Genomic DNA, 20,739 nt, shown 5'->3' with positions numbered 1-20,739 from the left:
ATCCTTACCCTGCTTGCCAGTTCTACTTGGGTTTCCTTCTTGCAAATGGAATCTGTCAGCTCCTCATGATGCTTATGCTGCAAGTCACAGTGCCTGTGTTTCTTTGTGCACAGCATGCTTTCTCTCTTCATCACTTTATCCCTTATAATGCACATATGTGTACATTTACACACAGTTCATTCATATGCTAATATTTTGAGTAGTATGATTTACATTTCAAATACTGTATTTATCCTTTATCATGGTTTAGACAGTATAGAAAAGCATAAAGGAGAAAATTATTGTAGATGAATTTATAAACAGTCTTATTAAATAAGAAACACAGAGTCAAATATAGGGGTGCAAGCTGTAGAGATCAGAGCAATAGTGATAGCCACCAAACTAACCTTAGCTCGCCACACCACCATCACTTCCCAACAGAACCTCTTCCTGTCTAACCTGTGCCTTTATTGCCTTGATGTTCTGCCTTTTCATTTGCTCTTAACCCAGCCACCTCATCTTCTCATCACTGCCTGTCTCTACAGACCTCCAGGTCTCTATGGTTGGTACTGGGATTAAAGGTGTGTGTCACGATGCTTGGCTGTGTCCTTGAACACACAGAGACTCTGCCTGCCAAGTGATCAGATTAAGGGCATGTGCCACCACCGCCTGATTTCTGTTTATGGCTGGGTATGACCTCTGATCTCCAGGCAAACTTTATTTATTAACATACAAATAAAATATCACATTTCAGCACAAATAAAATATCACCACAAATTATAAGCTGTGCAAAATAAACATTATTAACTAGAGTTCATATCTTTATAATATATGTTTGTTGATTGGTATCATACTGTATATTAACTGTCCATTCACTTAAAGCTACGGATAGCACCTTTTACAATCATCTAATATTCTTTGAAAAGGTACTTTTAAAATATATATATATGTATATATTATAGATCCTTGTATTAATATCTTAAGTTATTTGCAATAATTTGAAGTTTTTTTTTTTTTTTTTTGTTTTTCGAGACAGGGTTTCTCTGTGTAGCTTTGCGCCTTTCCTGGAACTCACTTTGGAGACCAGGCTGGCCTCGAACTCACAGAGATCCGCCTGGCTCTGCCTCCCAAGTGCTGGGATTAAAGGCGTGCGCCACCACCGCCCGGCCTAATTTGAAGTTTTATAATGTTTATTTGTAGACCTGAACTCTTTCATATATCTACTTGCTATTTGTATTTTTTTTATGAGTAATCTATATCTGGACTTTATCCTAATTGCTTTGAGAAGACACAGAATATTTCCAACTTGGGTAGCAACTAGATGAGACTTAGATCTTTAAACTCTAATGCTGATAATAGAAGAATGGATAATACTATAAACAGCCTGAAGAGTTAGGTGACTGTTAAGAATGTTGATAAAGGGTATGGTATCTTGTCATAGAGTGATAACAATAGGACAAAAGATAACGAAATGGTTCAAGGGATATTGATGAGTTAGGATAGGAGATTTTTAGAATATGGATGATTCAGTTGAAGAACAAGTCCAGGGACTCTTAACCTTAGCATTGTGCTATTGACATTTTAGACTAGATAATTATTGGTTGTGGAAGATAATTCTGTGGCATTGTAGGATGTTTAGTATTGTAAATACAAATGGCATTTTTTGCCCATGTGTAACAACCCAAAGTGTGTTTGAATTATTGAACAATGTTCTTGGGTCTCAAATTTTACCTGAGTGGAGAACTATTGGATTAGTCAGTAATTCCGTCTAACATATGGATTCAGGGTCCCAGAAAAATAACATGAAAAAGAAAAAGGTTTGAATGGTGAGGAAAACAGTGATTAAAATTCATTTTTTTACATACTGATTTCAAATTAATTGTGAGAAGCCAGTGGTAGGCAAATATAATAATTTGAGATCTGAAGGTCTGACTCAGAGATACAGGTGTTGGTGTAACTAGGATACAGATGATGATCAGTTGTGGGTGATATATTTTGCATCCTATTAAAGCTTTCCTGGGGGTCAGAGAACAGATCAGCCACAAGATTAGACATAGAGGCCAGACAGTGGTGGCACATATGCCTTTAATCCTTTCACCTGGGAGGCAGAGATCCATCTGGATCTCTGTGAGTTCAAGGCCACACTGGGAACAGAGCCAGGTGTAGTGGAACACACCTTTAATCCCAGCACTGGAGATCTCATGTCTTTGCTTGGAAAGGACACACGCCTTTAATTCCAGTAAGTGATGGAAGGAAGCAGAAAGGTATATAAGGTGTGAGGACCAGGAAATAGAGGCTTTTGAGCAGTTCAACTGAGATGCTCAGGGGTGAGGACTCAGAGTCATCCAGTCTGAGGAAACAGGAACTCATGCTCTTGAGGCTGAGGATTTCAATCAGAGGATTTGAGGAGTTGGTGAGGTAATAGTTGGTGGCTGTGGCTTGTTCTGTATCTCTGCTATTTCAGCATTCACCCCAGTATCTGGTTCTGGGTTTTTTCTATTATAAGATCTTTTAAGATTTGTGTTACAATCAGTCAGAAGAGTAAAGCAAAAAGGGAAGCTGATTTGGGGCTGAGAGAACATGGGGTGATTAACAGCACTTAAGAAAGAAGTTTAGTAAAAGAATTTAGAGAGAGCCATCCAAAAGGTAGAAAGAAAGTCAGAAGTGGTCTCGTGCAGATTAAGGTAAGAATCTAGGTGTTGACAGAAGCTATTAACTGTATCAAATGTAGTTCAAGATAATCAAGATAAAGACTAAGGAGTATTCACTAGTATCAATGGCCAGAAAGATTTCAATCATCTGGACAACAGCTGTTTCAGTTTCACATTGGCCTTCAGAGCTCCCTGTAGATGGTCAAGGGGTGAGAAGGAAGTTAAGAAATAAAAGCAGAGAATATGAAGCTATTTATTTATTTATTTATTTATTTATTTATTTATTTATTTATTTATTTATTTATTTATTTATTTTTATGGAGTGTGTATGTGTGTGTGTGTGTGTGTGTGTGAGAGAGAGAGAGAGAGAGAGAGAGAGAGAGAGAGAGAGAGAGAGAGAGAGAGAGAGAGAGAGAGAGAGAGGATATATATAGTATGAGTGCCAGAGTGTGGGCATGTTCATGCCGCATGGAGTATGTGGAAATCAGAGGACAGAGGACAACCTTTAGGAGTCAATTCTTACCTTTTCATCTTGTTTTTGAAGTGCTAAAGACAAGTTCCAAGTTCTTATTCAGAACACTGAAAGCCAGGAGATCAGGAGAGACACACTGTATTTTAGAAGTTAACACAGCTTTCAGATTATTTAATGTAAAATGATTCCTATAGGCTAGGATGATTGCATTCAATTACAAAACTATACATACAAAACTTATAAACCTATAAATTGTGATAAATGAAAATTAAATACAACATCGAATTATCTTGTTTGACACTTGAAGGATACATTTGATTATTTTTTTTTAGTAAAACTGACTGTACATATTTAAAGCATACATCATGGTGAAGGAAGATACATAGATGGTAAAGATCCTTTAGTAAAAAAAAATCTTATTTCTCATCTCACACAAAACTTTATTCACGCCTAAGAGAAAAGGCACAAGTTTTGTTTCTTTGAATGTTTGCATTTCCAGATTTTAGAAAAGAATAATAGACCTGTTTAATATTTATGGTATTGGCAAAACTACTCAAATATTTCTTATATGTCATCTGAGACTTAAAACAGAGGATAAGTTATTTAAATACATACAAATTGGCATCATTGAAAAGCTTGCAAGACCTGTGAATCTCAAGTCCCAGCCAATACCTATTTGAATAAAAAAAATTATGTGTTGGTGCCTAGTAATGTGTTTTATTAAACCTTCTGTGGAAATTCTAATGCTTGCTAATTCTTTTTACTTATTTATTATATTTTAATTAATTCTAATCACCTACTAATTTTCTGAGGCAGCATCTTACTGTGTAGCCTAGGCTTAACTGGAACTCACTGTGTAGTCCAAGCTGGCCTTGAACTCATGGAAATCATCGTGCCTTAGCTATCCAAAACTCTGGTATTGTAGGACTGAGCCATATCTGTGTCTAAAATATCTTATTGTGGCTATTAAGTTCTATTGCAAGTGTTTATATAAATATGATGAAATAGCTAACATTGTCAAGCAAATTAACATACCTATTCTTCCACAGTTATTTTTTTATTTTGAGGTCCACTGATACAGCCAATAGGCGAGGGGAGCTCAAAGGCACCACAACAAAAAAGATGCAAACATTAATTATCTTGATTTGATCAGAACATATTGTATACATGTATTGAATATGATATATTTTATAAATATGTATGACTATTATGTTAATCAAAAATTTAAGAGTGTATAAGGAGATGAAACTATTAACTATCCCAATTCAATTATTGTACATTGCATGCGTATACTGAATTATCATACTGCATGCCAAAACTTACGCAATTAAAATAATGATTATTTTTATAATAGTATTCAAATTCAAATGTTTTAGACTGAAAATCCAATGAGTATTTGATACCTTTGAGAAGAAATTGATGTGATTTCAGATAGTAAACGTGATTTTATAGAAGGTATATTGAAACATATTTCAATTTAATCTGGTAACTAAGAAAACAATAATTTTGTATTCCTAGAAATGTAGTTTGTCTCTTAATTGTAGCAGGAAGAGAAAAAACATGGAGAATTATCCATTTTATTCTCTCAGTTTTAACACCTCAAAGATAGTGTAATTTATTCTTCTATTTCTTTAGAAAATTTACCATGATCAAGGTGGTAATTTAGCTTAATTGTGAAAATTAAGAGTTAGGAACTATGTAAGGAAGAGATTCTTAAATATTGCTAAGATGGTTAGCCATACTCTTTATGTAAGCATATTTCCTGATAGGTTGCTCTCAGGTTTTTCTTTTTCCACTTTCATTATTATCCTAGGGTACAAGGTGACAAATTTAAGAAAAAAATTCCAATTGAACATTATAAAAAAATCTTTTCAGATGTAAATGGTAGCTATTTGTGTGATTCAACTTCTACAGAGAAGCAAGACTCCTTATCGACCAGGACATTAAAGGCTCGAATACAACGAGTGAGTAAACACATGGAGGGAAGTGGGAGACTGAGACTGCTGGTCATTTTGCTCCTTACTCATTGATGAGCAGGATGACTTAGTTTTGACAGCAAGCAGCTAGACATTAATATGGATGTGTTTAGAATGAGAACCAGCAAAATGCAAGTCTAATACTCCTTTGAGACATACCCCAATAACTCAGTGTCATATTGATTTCTTCAAAAGGGATATAGCATTGAAAAATGAATCACTGTAGAGACACAGTGAAAAACAAAAACCACCTACTGGATTCACCACCTTTGAATTCTGTTTTATCATTATGAGTCCAAGTTTGTTCTGAAGGATGAAATACGTACACACAATATTTTAACGACAGTGAATTGCATTACTTTAGGGAAACTGTTGTAGTTATCTTTCCCTGACTAACAAATCACAACCATACTTAATGTATTTTAAATGACAATTATACTCATAAATCTGCAGTTTGGGCAAGGCTCAGTGAGTGTAGCATATTCCAACCCTGTTCAGTGACTGATGAATGCTTGAGGGCTGTGGTTTAGAATTTCATGAAGGTGTATGCCTTTGGCAATTTGGTTGTTGGCTCAGAAATGAGTTCAGCTTTTCTGTGGAGTCACTCATCCCATATATGACTTGTCCCTGTAGTGTGGCTTTACAACATTGCAATTGAAATTCAACGATGAGGAATGAGGGAGGGGAGAAGCCAGGAGGAAGAGAGTCAGAGAGAGAGGAAGAAATGAGGAGAGAGGGAGGAAGGAATAAAGGAAGTAAGGGAGGGAAGGAGAATGTGAATGGATAAATAAATATGAATGAGCACAAGTGAGCATGCACTAACTGACCTCAGTAGCATATGATGTTGCTAAGGTGCTAGGTGCATTGGAAGTATCTTTTAAGACCTGGATTCAGAAGTCATTCAGTATCTATTCTACACATCAAAGTTGTCCTTGTCAAGTCTTACCTAGGCTTCGAGAGAAGGAAAGCAGAATGCATCTTTTAATGGGGCAAAAATAAAGTTTAAGAAGAGCAAGTTGGACCTGTTGTTGGAACACAGGCAGCCACTGGAGGTGAAGAATTATGCTTGATATTTTAAATTGTTGGATTTTTTTAATGAAAAAGTTTTAGAAGAGTAATTTTAAACTTACAGATAAGCTACTACATAGGAAAAAGGCCCATATTCCCCTCACCCAGTTCCTGCACATGTTATATCATAGTCATCAAACAGAGACTAAACAGTAAAAATAATAAATTTTGTATGATACTGTTGATAAACTTCAGAATTATTTGGATTTGACTAATTTTCACCCAAATATGCCTCTTCTATTTTAGAGTCTAAGTCAGGATTCTATACTACCTTTAGATGTGTGTCCTTGAACTCCTGCAATCTATGACATTTTCTCTTGCTTCTTTGCATTTCATGGCCTTGGCACAGACAAAGGGTACTTACTGGTCAGTCATTCTGTAGCACATCCCTGCATTTGGGCTTGTCTTCTCATAATCAAGCTGAGGTTATGCATTCTTGGAAGGTTACTCTGGAGGGTTTATGTTCTTTTAATACATCATATCACAGTATCATGGTGTTAATAAGTATTACTGTTGATAAAAGTCTCAAACACCTAGCTAATCTGCCAAATTGTGTCTACTTGTAATTGGTTAATGTTCTATTTTGACTTATTGATACAGGGTCTTGATATGTAACCTGGACAGGCTTTGAATTCACAATCCTCTTGCTCTTACCTCCTGAGTGCGAGGATTACAATGTACCACCCCAAAAATGCTCTACCAGCATTTTTGCTCACTGCCAAACAGTCAACCCTGAAAACATACATACAAGTAAAATTATACAGACTGAACAAATGACATTTAGGAATATATAGGTATATGCATATATATGCAGTAATAATTGATTTTTTAAAAAGAGGCTGTGAATTCAAAGGAGAATGAGGAGGGGAAATATGTGAGCATCTGAAGAGAGGAAAGGGAAGGGAGAAGAGTTGTATTATAATCTCAAAAATTAAAAAAAATTATTAATTTTTAATTATGTGTAGGTATGTGTGTTTGCATGTTGGTATGTACACATGGGTGCAGGTACCCACAGAAATCAGAGACACCAGATCCTGTGGAGCTGAAGTTGCAGACTGTTGTAAACTACCTGATGTGGGTGCTAAGGAACTGAACCCAGATCCTCTGGACAGCAGCATGTGTACTTCACCACTTAGCCCTCTCTCCAGCCCCTCTATTAGCAGTTTTGGCCACAGTCATTCTTTGGTATCCATGGAGGACTGGTTCCAGGATGCTTACAGATATCAAAATCTGTGGATGCTTAAGTCTCTTTTTAAAAAATGATGCTCCATGGCTGCAGAATGGCTCTTCTATACGTAATTCTTTGGGTTTTGGCAAATGTTGGTTTGACTGGGTGTGTTAATCAAGCTATAAAACAAAACAAGAAAGCCCTGACAAAGCATTGTATTCCTGGAATATAAATAATTTTAGGATTTAACAGGGCTTTTACAGTATAATGTTAGTATATTTTTGTTGCTTTTAATCATTTAAAATAATTTTAAAAATATAAATATAGCACTTCTCCTTTCCATTTCCTCTCTCCAATTCCTCCCTTGCTAGCTCCCATGTTCCCTCTCAAAATCATGGCTGATTTTCCTTTAACTGTTATTGCTTTACACACATGTGCACCTAAATACATAAATACAACTGTCTCAGTCCATTTAGTGTTACTTGTGTGTATATGAGTTTAGGGTTGACCACTTGATATTGCATAACCAATTAGGGGCTGATCCATGGAGAAGATAACTTCTCATGCTCAGCATTCCTTAGATGCCTGCAGCTCATTGTCTAAGAGTATGATCCTGTTAAATTTCCCCTTTCTATGTTAGCATGTCTATTGGTCATGTACTTCTTCAGGTCTTGTTTAGGCTGAAGTATTGTTGTGGTATCATGGGTGCCATCTCTAGGAGGCACAATCTCATAGCAGAGATTTCCTGGTCCTTTGGCCCTCACAGTTTTTTTGATTCCTCTTCTGTGATGTTCCCTAGGTCCTACTGGTACACTAACTGTATTGTAGATATATCAATGAGAGCTGGATATTGAACAATCAATTGTTTTCTGCATTTTGACTAGTCATGGTCTTGACCTGTAATGGTTTCCTTCTGTTGCAAAGAGAAGATTCCTTGATAAGGAGAGAGAGCTGCAGTTATATGGGGATATAAGGATAAATATTTAGGATGCACTTAGGAATTATGCTGGTTTAGTAAAGTTTTTAAAAGTTAATTGAAATTGTGTGTGTATGCTTGTGTGAGTCAATGTGCATGACATGTGTGTGGGAGCTCCTGCAGGCCAGAACAGTTTGCTGGATCCCATGGAACTGGAGTCACAGGCAGCTGTGAGCCATGGAGTGAATTTTGCCAACAGAGTCCTCTACAAGAGCACTTTTAACTACTAAGTCATCTCTTCAGCTGCTTTGCCTTCAGTTTTATGTTATCCTTCAAAACACCATTTTCAAAGGTAACTTAGGTCAGTCTCTTTTTCCTGGACTGTATGAAATTAACCTATTATACAGCTGAGTTTGCCACAGATGGTGTACATTCCTTTTCTTCCACATTCCGACTTATACACGTGTGTTTACATATAATAATATTCACTTTCAGCAGAGTATATATGTTTTCTGACAAATGCATAGAGTTATGTATCCATGTTCAAAGTCCCTACCAAATAACACAATCACTTCAAAATTTTCCTCTGCTTGCCCTTTTACAGTTACTTGTCCTATACCCCTGAATGTTTTGAATTCCTACAGTTTTCCAAAATATTTTCTAGAGTAAATACAACCCCACAACATAGAGCTTTTTTTGTTCCGGCTTCTTGAATTCTCTAAAGTGCACGCAAGATTCATCCATATTGTTTCATATACCAGTTGTTCCTTTATTTTCATTTCTGTGTAGTAATTCCACGATATGGGTGGGACCACACAACTTGTTTGGTCACTGGTTGAAAAATGTGGGTTATTTCTACCTTTTGTGATTATGCAAAACTGTTCCATAAGCATTTTAAGGAATATGGTTGCTGTGATACATGGCAAGTAAATAATATTTAACTTTATCAGAACTGTGCAACTATTTTCCAACCCAACCAGCAATATATGAAGGTCCTGATTCCTCCGCATCCTTGCCATTGCTACTCAGTTGCTCTGTGATGTCAACTTTCTGAAAAGTTCAGAGAGAACTATATATTTGAAGTTAATGTATTTCATTGTAAGCACAAGAAGAATACTTTGCAAACTCTGTATATCACAAGTGGAATACAGAATGGAAGACTTTTGATTTTATGGTTTAAAGAAGCAATGTAAGTTTAGCTGGGAAATTAAGATCAAAACTATACTTTAATATATCAATATAGAATAATTTATATTAAATTATTTTGAAATAGTTACATGGCAGAGAAACATTGTGTACAAGGAAAAATCAGTATCTATTTGGTTTCTCTCTACTTTTTTTCATGTCAAGAATTTGGTTCCCTTTTGGACTGAATATAGCTACCTATAATGACTATTGTCATTCTATTATTAATGGTTTAATTGTATCAATCACAGGTTATATATTTGAAGTTTATGAAGAATGCAAATTGAAATAAGTGAATTAGGGAAGATACCAGTAAGAAGGGGACACTGGGATTCTGTGTGTGGGTGACCAATACAAATCAAATATCATGATATGTACGTACGAAAATTCTATAATGAAACTGATCACTTTGCACATTAACATAAAACTAAATTTAAAAAGGAAGGGCTGCTAAGAACATCATCAGAGGTTTGTAATTTATATATGTATACATACACATACACACACACATACATACATATATACATACATGCATAAATGCATATATATCATACACATACCAAACAAAGAACTTTAAAATGTACTACACCTTACAACTTTGGATATGTTTAGATAAATTATAGTATAGTCATGCTATGGAACATCAAGTAGTCATTATAAATATTTTCCAACTAAAAATAAATAGAAGTGTTTCCTTTAGCAAGACACAGGCTATTTCTATGTCAGTTACTGAATCAAGTGATAGAATAGGAAGATACGCCTTGCCATTGTAACATACGTACTTTTAGTTAGTGAATATCAGTAAGAAATTTCTTAAAGATTAAACATTCCTTAAATACTCTGAATTTCTACTTGAATTATTTCTCAGATTCTTCCAGACCTGTGGAACTATTTAACGGGGCATTTCAGAGAATCAGAAGAGTATGAGGATCACTGGTGTAAGTTGCCATCCATTCCAAAGGGGTAATTTATAATTTTAGAGTGAGATCATACTTTAGGTTCGTGCAGAAGTGACAAGGCAAAGTCTAAGACTCACCTGGAAGTCTAAATTGGGTGAGAGTTTTGAATAAAAACTGAGTGGACAGCAAGGATTTGAAAAACTTTTCAGTTGTCATTTTATCTCTAAAGGATTGAGGAGCTTTTCTTGAGGTAGAATGGGAGCAAAAGGGAAATTATAGGTTAAGAGATAAAAGCAGAGGAAGCATCGCAATAAAGGAGATAGCAGATCTCAAGGTGGGAAGGGTAGATTTATATAGAAAAAGAACTCAGTGCTAACAAAGAATTCCCTGGGGCAGGTAAGACATGAGAACAAACTAGGTACAAAGCCCAAGAATCCCAGAAAAATTGTAATATGAATGTAACCAGCTGTTTTCTCTGAACCTCATGGACCATTTCCACATAGCTAGTGATCACCCACAACCAAAATATTAGTCAAGTTTACTAAATCAATACCGTGTGTTGTCTGTCACTGCTGCAGCTATTTAGGAAAAAAGACAACTTGCTCATGTTTTAGATTATTTTACTATTTGCACTTCTTTCCCTGGCTCACCATTAAACATCTGGGGAAAATCTAGATGAAACTTTGTATGGTTAGTGATCTGTTGCTATGGCAAATACTTTGTGTTTCAAATTGTTTTAGAAATTAGATTTTAGAGAGTAGAGAGACAGTTCTGCCGTTAAGTGTGCTTACTACTCTTGCAGAGCTCAGTTCCAGCACCCACTTAGTTGATTATCTATCATTTGTCTATCTATCTATCTATCTATCTATCTATCTATCTATCTATCTATCTATCTATCTATCTATCTATCTATCTATCTAACTATCTATCTATCTATCTATATCTGTCTATCTGTCTATCTATCTGTCTGTCTAAATGCACATGCATGTCTATCATCTATCTAATCTATATCTATTTATCTATATCTATATATTTCTAGTTACAAGGGGACATGACAACCTCTTCTGGTACTCATGGGTGCTGTACACATCTGTGCACATGCAGACAAGCAGGCATCACACATCCATATAAATAAAAATATAATTTAAAGAGAAGTTAGATTTTAAATGTTTACAACATAAAAATAAGTGTATGAGGTAATGGATTGTTAATTACTTTGACTTATTCATCTACATGGTGACCATGTATCAAGAAATTGCATTGTGGTCCATAAATATACATAATATCATTCACGAATTTAAAATGAAAAAATAAAAAAAACCTGTGCTGTGGAGGGGAAAACCATCTGGGCCAGTTTGAACCCAGTGTTTCAAATACCACTCATCTAATCACCAAAGCATTCTTTATTCCTTGATGCAATTAGTGTGCCTTTATACTAAATTAATTTGGAATCTTGCTTTAATTTCCCATAATGCAATTAAACACTTAAAATTGGGTCTCCCAGACTAATTTACATAAACACTGAGGAACCTGATTCACGCTTTCCCATGCTGGCTCTCTCTATTGTGCAACTACTTATGATATCTATGTCCCACACATCGCAAGTCTTACTTTTTCTACCCTTTACATTATTAACGCTCAAATGCTAAAGACTTCTGGATTTCATGGGTATACTGATGCCACATCTTATAAGTCCAAGGGAGAAGAATTATAAATTTGATGTGAAAAGGCAAGGTTTGGGAAGATGCTATTTATAAATGACAATGGCCAAAGGCTATGTGTTGATAGGATTTCTATAGCTTTACAAAGCAATGGAGGTACTCTCTCTGTGTGGTTGTCACTATGTAGTTCAGAACATAAATCCACAGCATTTAAGATGACAAGACCTTGTATTTACATAGAGACTTTCCTCAAGGAGTTCACATCACTCCTTAAGAATGGCTCCATTAATTCTTATAGCTTAGGGAACTCCAGTGGGAAGATACATCTTTATGTCTAGTTGTCATAAATGGAAGAACTATGCCTGAGATAGGTTTGCAACTTTCTCAAGGTCACTTAAGCCAAGCTGAATTGCCAGAAGTGTGAAAATACAGAGTAATATCAATTTCCCATGTGGAAAAAGGACTATTTGGGTCACCCAGGGTAAAGGAAGAACATGACTTTTCAGAAACTGTCTTCCATCATTTTTACTCTGCTATGTAACCTGTGACTGAGACACATTATTTTTGGTTAGTGTTTCCCAAATCATGATTTTCTGAACACTGGAATATATAAGATACTGATAAATCTTCATTAAAAAAGGGACCAAAATAAGTTTGAAACCTGCCGTGTTCTATATTTACTTTTTGGTGATTCATGATTCCTTTTAGTACAGTAAGAAGTCCCATAGTGAAGAAAATTACATAGCTTTGTTTAAGCCACTTTCCCTGAGTTATTTGACCTTGGAAATAGGTTCTTTTATGTTGCATATCTTAATGACTTATGGAACTACTTTTCAATGAATCATATTCTCGGGAAATACATTTCTTTGCTAAAGGTTCTGGTGGAGAAATTCTCTAATCTTTTCGCTGTCTGATAGTTCCAGATACAAACTCTGCTGAGGTTTCATTTGCAGATGGCTTAGGTAGTGCTTAAGCCTTAGAGATTCTGCAGGACTCTTACTGTTGGTTGGCAAGGTTCTATGGAAGGAATGCACCAGTGCTGCAAATCCCTGGTAGCAATGTCTCCTATTCCAATTTCTTTCTAATTTCTGCCTAATTCTAACCTATTTCACACCATAATCTGTGGTCTTTAACTTGAAATGTTGCCATGGTGCTGTGTGCTGATCACTGGGTAGATGAACAATTTGATACAGGCTACAAATCAAAGAGAATTTAAGAACCAACTGAAAGCTAGTCCTCAAGGAGGAGGCATTCAAGGTCAGTTCTAGCTCCGGGTCCTCTCGGCCCTGTTTCTGAGGTACATAGTGTCCTCAGCAACAGGGACTCACCGTCTACATCTGAGGGGCAATCAAGGACAATAGCAGCAGGCTGTATGTTTAGGAGTCCCTTTGACAGCCCTCACCAAAGCTCAAAAGAAGGCTTCTCATATCTGGTATTGGCAATTAATGAATTCTGAGAGTGGGAGAAATATTCTTTTCTAGGAAAGCACACCAATTGGTTAGCTAATACTAAATAGTCAGCTATAAAAACATAAAACTAATATTATACAGATTAAATTATATTTTGGAAATATATATGTTATATTTAGGAAACATGTTTATAGATATGCAATATTAATTAATGAAAACAGCAAATTCCAGAGCAGCACTTCTATATGACAATGGCTAAATATTCTAATATTGGCTTATCTAGAAGTAAAGTCTAGAAGCCACCTGAATGAAATCTTTTAATGGGACATCATCTTGAATTATGACCTAAATACCTGTGATACAAGTTTCCCATCTGTTGAGATTTGGTAAAAATAAGACTTATTTCCTGCTTTCTACTACTTCTACTCTATGTTTCCAAAGCCCTCTTCTAGTTTGCACACCTCTATTGAATCCCCAGAGATGTGGCTATAAACACTAGATGAAATGTGCAGGTTTATTAATCAAAATGTCTTTGAGATTAAGATGGGGAAGAAGCTGGTGGCAGGAAATCTATCCAAAGGAGCCATCAGACTACAATACAAATATGTCCTGTGTAAAGAGGTGAACCAGAGGCTGGGTGGAAGCATCTTTGACTGGTATGCAGCAAAAGGAAAGTTGTCAAGGCTGTGAGCTAGTTCCCCAGATAACTTTGGTCATTCATTAGTGGTATTCTGTATGACCTATGAATGTACCTGCTTGATGAAATACCAAGCCATGCTCAGCTCATTGATTAGGAATCATGTGTGTGTGAAGCAGAGTGTACTTTCATGAAAATGCTGCAATGTGTAGTAGTTAGAGGTATAGGGGGTTCATTTTATTGCCTTCATTGGTGTTCATGATTGACTATATCCTCCCCAAGTTTTGAAAAACTCATGGAGGCCTCTGCTTCATACATTTACCAAGTGATTTGAAGAGCAAGTTTCATAAAGAGAGGACTTTGTTAAGAATAAGCAGATGAGGGCAATTTGAGCCGATCATGTTGGAAACATCTGAATATGCCGTTTGACTGCTTAAACATATTAGGTTGATTTGCAGTTGGTTTTACTTTTCTGAGAATTCCATGGCATCAGATGTCTTCCTATTAAAAAGAAGAAAAAGAAGAAAAGCGATATTACAGAAAGGGAAAAGGTAAACGCTATTTTCAGTTTCTAGGTAAAGCTGACAGATTGAGGAAGTTTCTGACATTTCATTATAGATAGAAGCACTTTGTATAGTCTTCATTTTATACTCAAGATAACTTAGGACTGATACATTTGTTCTAAAATCACGTTCCCATCAAATGAAAAGCAAAAACAATTAGACAGGAGACACTTTTGTTTGAAATCAGTATAACTGCATATAACGTATTAAAAACAGCGAATAATCTTGATCTCTTGATAAATTGCCTACTCTAGAGTGCATGGGCAGCTCTTGTAGCATCTATTGAGAAACAAAGAAATCCTGTCAAGATGGCATCTGCTTCTCCAGTGGAACATATCAAGAGTCATGAGGTTTTAAATATGACACAGTGGGCATCATCATGTACTTAATCAGCTGCCAAGGAGGAGTTTGTCTTTCTTCTTGGGAATCCATTGATTCTAGAATGTAAGGCTTTCCATGGAAACTATCAGGCTATGTCACAACTTCTTTTTTTTTTTTTTTTTTTTTTTTTTTTTTTTTTTTTTTTTTTGGTTTTTTCGAGACAGGGTTTCTCTGTGTAGCTTTGTGCCTTTCCTGGAACTCGCTTTGGAGACCAGGCTGGCCTCGAACTCACAGAGATCCGCCTGCCTCTGCCTCCCAAGTGCTGGGATTAAAGGCGTGTGCCACCACCGCCCGGCAATGTCACAACTTCTAATGTCTGAGGGTACTATTGAAACAATTACCTGTGGTCAGATGAGGCTGAGTGGTTGTAGTAATGCTGTATGACAAATAACTATAATATCAAATGACACACTAGCAAAAAGCACGTCAGCAAATGACCAATACTAAGTATGTGCTCCACAAATCTGAGTTGGCTTAGGATGGGCCGAAACAGGCTGTATTGAGATGGGGAAATAAGGTCCTGCTGTACATTTTTCATCTTCCTTCTGAGATCAATGAAGGCATGTTCTTTTTCTTGTGATAGGAAACACACAAGGAGAGCATAAACAAAGGTTCTCTAGAAGCCTATGCTCTGGACTGGCATACTGCCACTTCTGTCTCATTATATTGATCAAAGCAAATCCTATGGTTAAAATGATAGTCAGGGGACAGAGAAATATGTTCTATCCATGATGAAAGTCCAGCAAATATGTAGATGCAGAGAGTTGTGATAAATTGAGAACAAACAGCAATTTACCACATGGAGAAGCTACATATGTCTACTTTGATCATGTGTTTAATCTCAGCTATGTGGGAAACGCTGAGTGACTCAGCCCCAAGCAAGGCACATGTTGTTGTCTTTCCTCCAGGAGCAGAAGCCATTAGCTGTTCACTAAAGTCTGTTGTCACTTATTGGAAATAGAGGATGCCTCTTCTAATTGTCCTTGAAATTTGGCAGTCATGTGATGGAATTATGGTCAAAGAAATTTGAGTGAAAATTTCAAGTATAGCCCAATAAATTCTATACACCTATCTCTATGATTTCTTTCAATGGACAGACATGATGATAAATACCTAAGGTTACTCTGCAGCCCAAATAATTGTTTTCTATAAAATAGTCTCTATTTCATTTTGTCAGATACATGTATTTTCCATATACTATGACAAAAAGAAGAGGAATGAGCTTCCAATGTGCTGAACTGTTAGTTTTTCAAACATTTGTTATAGAAGCTAGCTTGGAGTACCCTGACAATATCTCTACTCTTAGCATATCCTACCTCACTTCCTGTACCTGGTCACTTCTAATCTCTGATTTACCTATTCTTAGCTGCACAATTGATCTTTGAGTGTGGTAATAAATTACTATTCACCTTTTGTTGCTGAAGGGCTTCTCTCTAGGTTCCCCAAACCCCACAGTCCCACAATCCACATATAAAATAATCACTCAGACGCTTATATCACTTATAAACTGTATGGCCGTGGCAGGCTTCTTGCTAACTGTTCTTATATCTGAAATTAACCCATTTCTATAAATCTATACCTTGCCACATGGCTGGTGGCTTACCGGCGTCTTCACATGCTGCTTGTCCTGGCGGTGGCTACAGTGTCTCTCCCCTTCTTCCTGTTTTCCCAATTCTCCTCTCTCTTTGTCCCGCCTATACTTCCTGCCTGGTCACTGGCCATCAGTGTTTTATTTATATAGAGTGATATCCACAGCAACCTTTTCTTTTTTGTTGTTTATCTACTTTTTGTTTTTACATCCCAACCAAAGTTTCCACTCCCTCCTATCCTCCTCCTTCCTCCCCACAACCTTCCCTCTCCCTGCATCCATTCCTCCTCTGTTTCTCTTCAGAAAAGGATAGGCCTCCCATGGATATCAGCCAGCCATGGTATTATCAAGTTGCAGTGAGACTTTGCCCCTTCTCTCCTTTTAAGGCTGGATGAGGCAATATGGTAGAAGGAAAGAGTCCCCAAAGCAGGCAACAGAGCCAGAGACAGCCCTTGCTCCTATTGTTAGAAGTCTCACAAGAAGACCAAGTTATGCAACCATAACATATATGCAGAGTGTCTCGGTCAGTTCCATGTAGGCTCCCTGGTTATTAGTTCAGTCTCTGTGAGCCTCTATGGGCCCAGATTAGTTGATTCTGTGGGTTTTCTTTTGGTGCCCTTTACCCAACTGGCTCCTACAATTTTCCTCCTCTTCAGCAGGATTCTCTAAGCTCTGCCTGTAGCAGGAATCTTAGAGAGTCTGGCCAACTTCTTAGCTGGTCTTGTTTCCTCAGACTGGATGCTTCTGTGTCCTCTTATCCAAATGGTTCTCAGCTGAACTGTGCTGCTCAAAACCTAAAAGCTTAACCAGCCAAATGCTTAACCAGCCAAATGTTTCTAGTTTCTGTTCTTCACGCCTTATATATCTTTCCTTTCTACCATCACTCCCTGGGATTAAAGGCGTGTGTCACCATGCCTGGCTGTTTCCAATGTGGCCTTGAACTCACAGAGATCCAGAGGGATTTCTCCCTCTGGAGTGCTATGATTAAAAGTGTGAGTGTAGATGTATCCAACCGTCTTATTAAATAAGAAACACAGAAACAATGTAAAAGAGAAAGCCGAGAGGTCAGAGCTCAGAGCTAAAATCTCACCCTTCTGCCTGCGGTGTCCCAGCTTCCCGAAAGAGAGCTACTTCCTGTCTGTAAATCGATTTTCCAGTCATTCTGCCTTCTCATTGGTTGTAAACCCAAACACGTGACTGCCTCGTCACTGTCTGAATGTACAGCCCCCTAGGTCTTAAAGGCATATGTCTCCAATGCTGGCTGTATCCCTGAACACATAGAGATCTATGGGATTAAAGGCGTGTGCCACCACTGCCACACTCTGTCTATGGCTCTAATAGCTCTGACCCCCGGGTAACTTTATTTATTAACATACAATCAAAATCACATTTCAGTACAATTAGAATACCACCACATGTGAGTGCCACCATTTTCTAGCTTTTATGTCTAGTGCTTGTTCTGTCTCTGACCCCAGATAAGTTTATTAGGGTGCATAATATTTTGGGGAACACAATACCACCACATCTGCCTAATGTTTGACTGTGGGTCTCTGCATCTGTTTCCATCAGTTGCTGGGTGATGACCTTCTGATGACAGGCTAGGCACCAATCTATGAGTGTAGCAGAATATCATTAGGACTCATTTCATTGACATATTTTGCCAGTCATGTTTGGCTGTATCCTAGGTATTTGGGAAATCCTGCCCCTGCATCATGGCCCTCAGGGCTAAGCTCCCACTTAGGGTATGGGTCTCTTAGCTGGGCCAGTCTTTAGTTGGTTACGCCCACATTTCTGCATGATCTTTACGCCAGCACATCCTGTAGGCAGGACAAATTGTAGGTCGAAGGGTTTGTGGCTGGGTTGGTGTCCCAGTCTCTCTACTGGAAGTCTTGCCTGGTTACAGATCCACCATTGCTAGGAGCCTTAGCTAGGGTCACCCTCATGGATTCCTGGGAGTTTCCATTGAACTAGGTTTCTACCGTATCCCAGAGATGCCCCCAGATTCCAGTTGTATCTCCAAGTACTACCTCCTTCAACCTTCCCCACCCTGACCCCTCCTGTTCCCATTTCCACCACCTCCTTTCAACCCCTGCCCCATCCACTGGCAATGTCCAGTCTATTTCGCCTTTACAGTGAGATTCATACATTTCCCCTGCTCCCTCTCTTGCTTGAGCCCTCCTTGTTACTTAGCTTCTCTGGGCCTGTAGATTGTAGCATGGTTCTCCTTTACTTTACAACTAATATCCACTTATAAGTGAGTACATACCATGTTTGTCTTTTGAGGTCTAGGTTATGTCACTCAGGGTGATTTTTTTTCTAGTTCCATTCATTTACCAGCAAATTTCATGATGTCATTGTTTTTAACAGCTAAGTAATATTCTACTGTGTAAGTGTACCATATTTTCTTTATCCATTCTTCAGTTGAGGGACATCTAGGTTGTTTCCAAATTCTGGCTATTATGAAGAATGCTGCTATGAACATAATTAAGCAGGTGTTGTTGTGATATGCTAGAACATCCTTTGGGTATACACCTAAGAGTTGTATATCTGGGTCTTGAGGTAAATCAAGTCCCAATTTCCTGAGATACCTCCATATTGTTTTCCAAAGCAGCTATATAACTTTTCACTCTCACCAGCAGTGGAGGAGTAGTCCATTATCCACCCTTTCAACACTTATTACTTTGTTCTAGATACTCCAGACTTAGATTTTCTGGCTTGAGGATGCTCTTGAAATCTTCCATTTCAGAATGATATAAACTGCCAAGATACTACTCATGACTTGTCTTGTGCAGCTTGTCTTTACTGGCAGTTCTTCACATCAGATATATTTTTGTCTCCAAAGTAAACACCTGCCATCAAGACTATACCAATGTTGAAAGAAATTACACTATTTAAGATAAACTACAACTTGGTTTGAATCATAGCTTTGGTATGTACTAGTGATGTGATTATGAGCTTAATGCCCATATCCTCCTCTGAAAACAGAGATAAGCCAGGCGGTAGTGGCACATGCCTTTAATCCCAGTACTCAGGAGGCAGAGCCAAGCAGATCTCTGTGAGTTTGAGGTCAGCCTGGTCTACAGAGTGAGATCCAGGACAGACACAAAGCTACACAGAGAAACCCTGTCTCAAAACAAACAAACAAACAAACCAAACCAAACCAAACCAAACCAAACCAAACCAAAACGAAACAAAAAAGCCAAAAAAGAAAGAAAATGGAGATAAACATTATATTTAATTAACAAGGTTGTTCTTAACCAAATGAGATAATAAATGCTTTATTCTCAGTACATACTGTATAACAAATAACTTCTTTGCTCTCTTTTAAATTCATGGCCTCTTTTCCATTAATTGTTACTACATACATTTATGTGTTCATGTATATATTCCTAATTATAACCTCTTCATTTTGTAAATTGTTACATGTATGTACGTTTTCAGGGCTATTTGATATCGAGTAAGCAATTGGTGTGCTCTTCCTTGGAGAACACTTTTCCCACTCTGCATTCTTCAGTTGCTTGTAGTTTTGTGTAGGATGAAGGTCTCATAGCTTTCCTTTGTCCACTTTGGCATGTGTATTGGTTTCCTCCTTGTTCATTTCATGAATAGTCAATCATGTTGGTGAAACTTTATGCGTGTACTTTCTGATATTACTAGAAGATACAATGTCACAGTAAATTCCCTGCTTCTATGGCTCTTAAAATCTTTCTATCCCCTCTTCTGTAATGTCCCCTGAACATAAGGTGTTGGAATGTTTTTTAGATTTATCCACTAGGACTAGGCCTCACAACTCTGAATTTTGATTGATTGTGGCTTTCTGTAATAGACATAATCTGTTACAAAAAGAAGTTTTCTTGATGATGGGTATAAGGACTACGACAGTTTAGTAAAGTGGTGGGTGTATAGTAAAGTGGTGGGTGTATATTCTTCAAGGTCTATGACTTCATTAGCACAAAGTTGGGTTGGTTTCCAATATCAAGCATGGTACCCTCTTGTTGAGTGTGTCTTAAGTCACATTAGAGAGATGTTGGTTACCACCAAGGTTGTGTGCCACTACTGCACCCTTACAGTTGCCATTGCATTCTGGCTGTTGTGGTTCATAGACATTATAGCTGGATAGGACTGTTGGGTTTTGGTAGAATTTTTGTGATCTCTAATGTATAGTATCATGTCATCTGCAAATAGG

This window comes from Peromyscus maniculatus, chromosome X (genome assembly GCF_049852395.1).
Source record: "Peromyscus maniculatus bairdii isolate BWxNUB_F1_BW_parent chromosome X, HU_Pman_BW_mat_3.1, whole genome shotgun sequence".
Taxonomy (NCBI): domain Eukaryota; kingdom Metazoa; phylum Chordata; class Mammalia; order Rodentia; family Cricetidae; genus Peromyscus; species Peromyscus maniculatus.
This window is presented reverse-complemented; position numbering follows the sequence as displayed.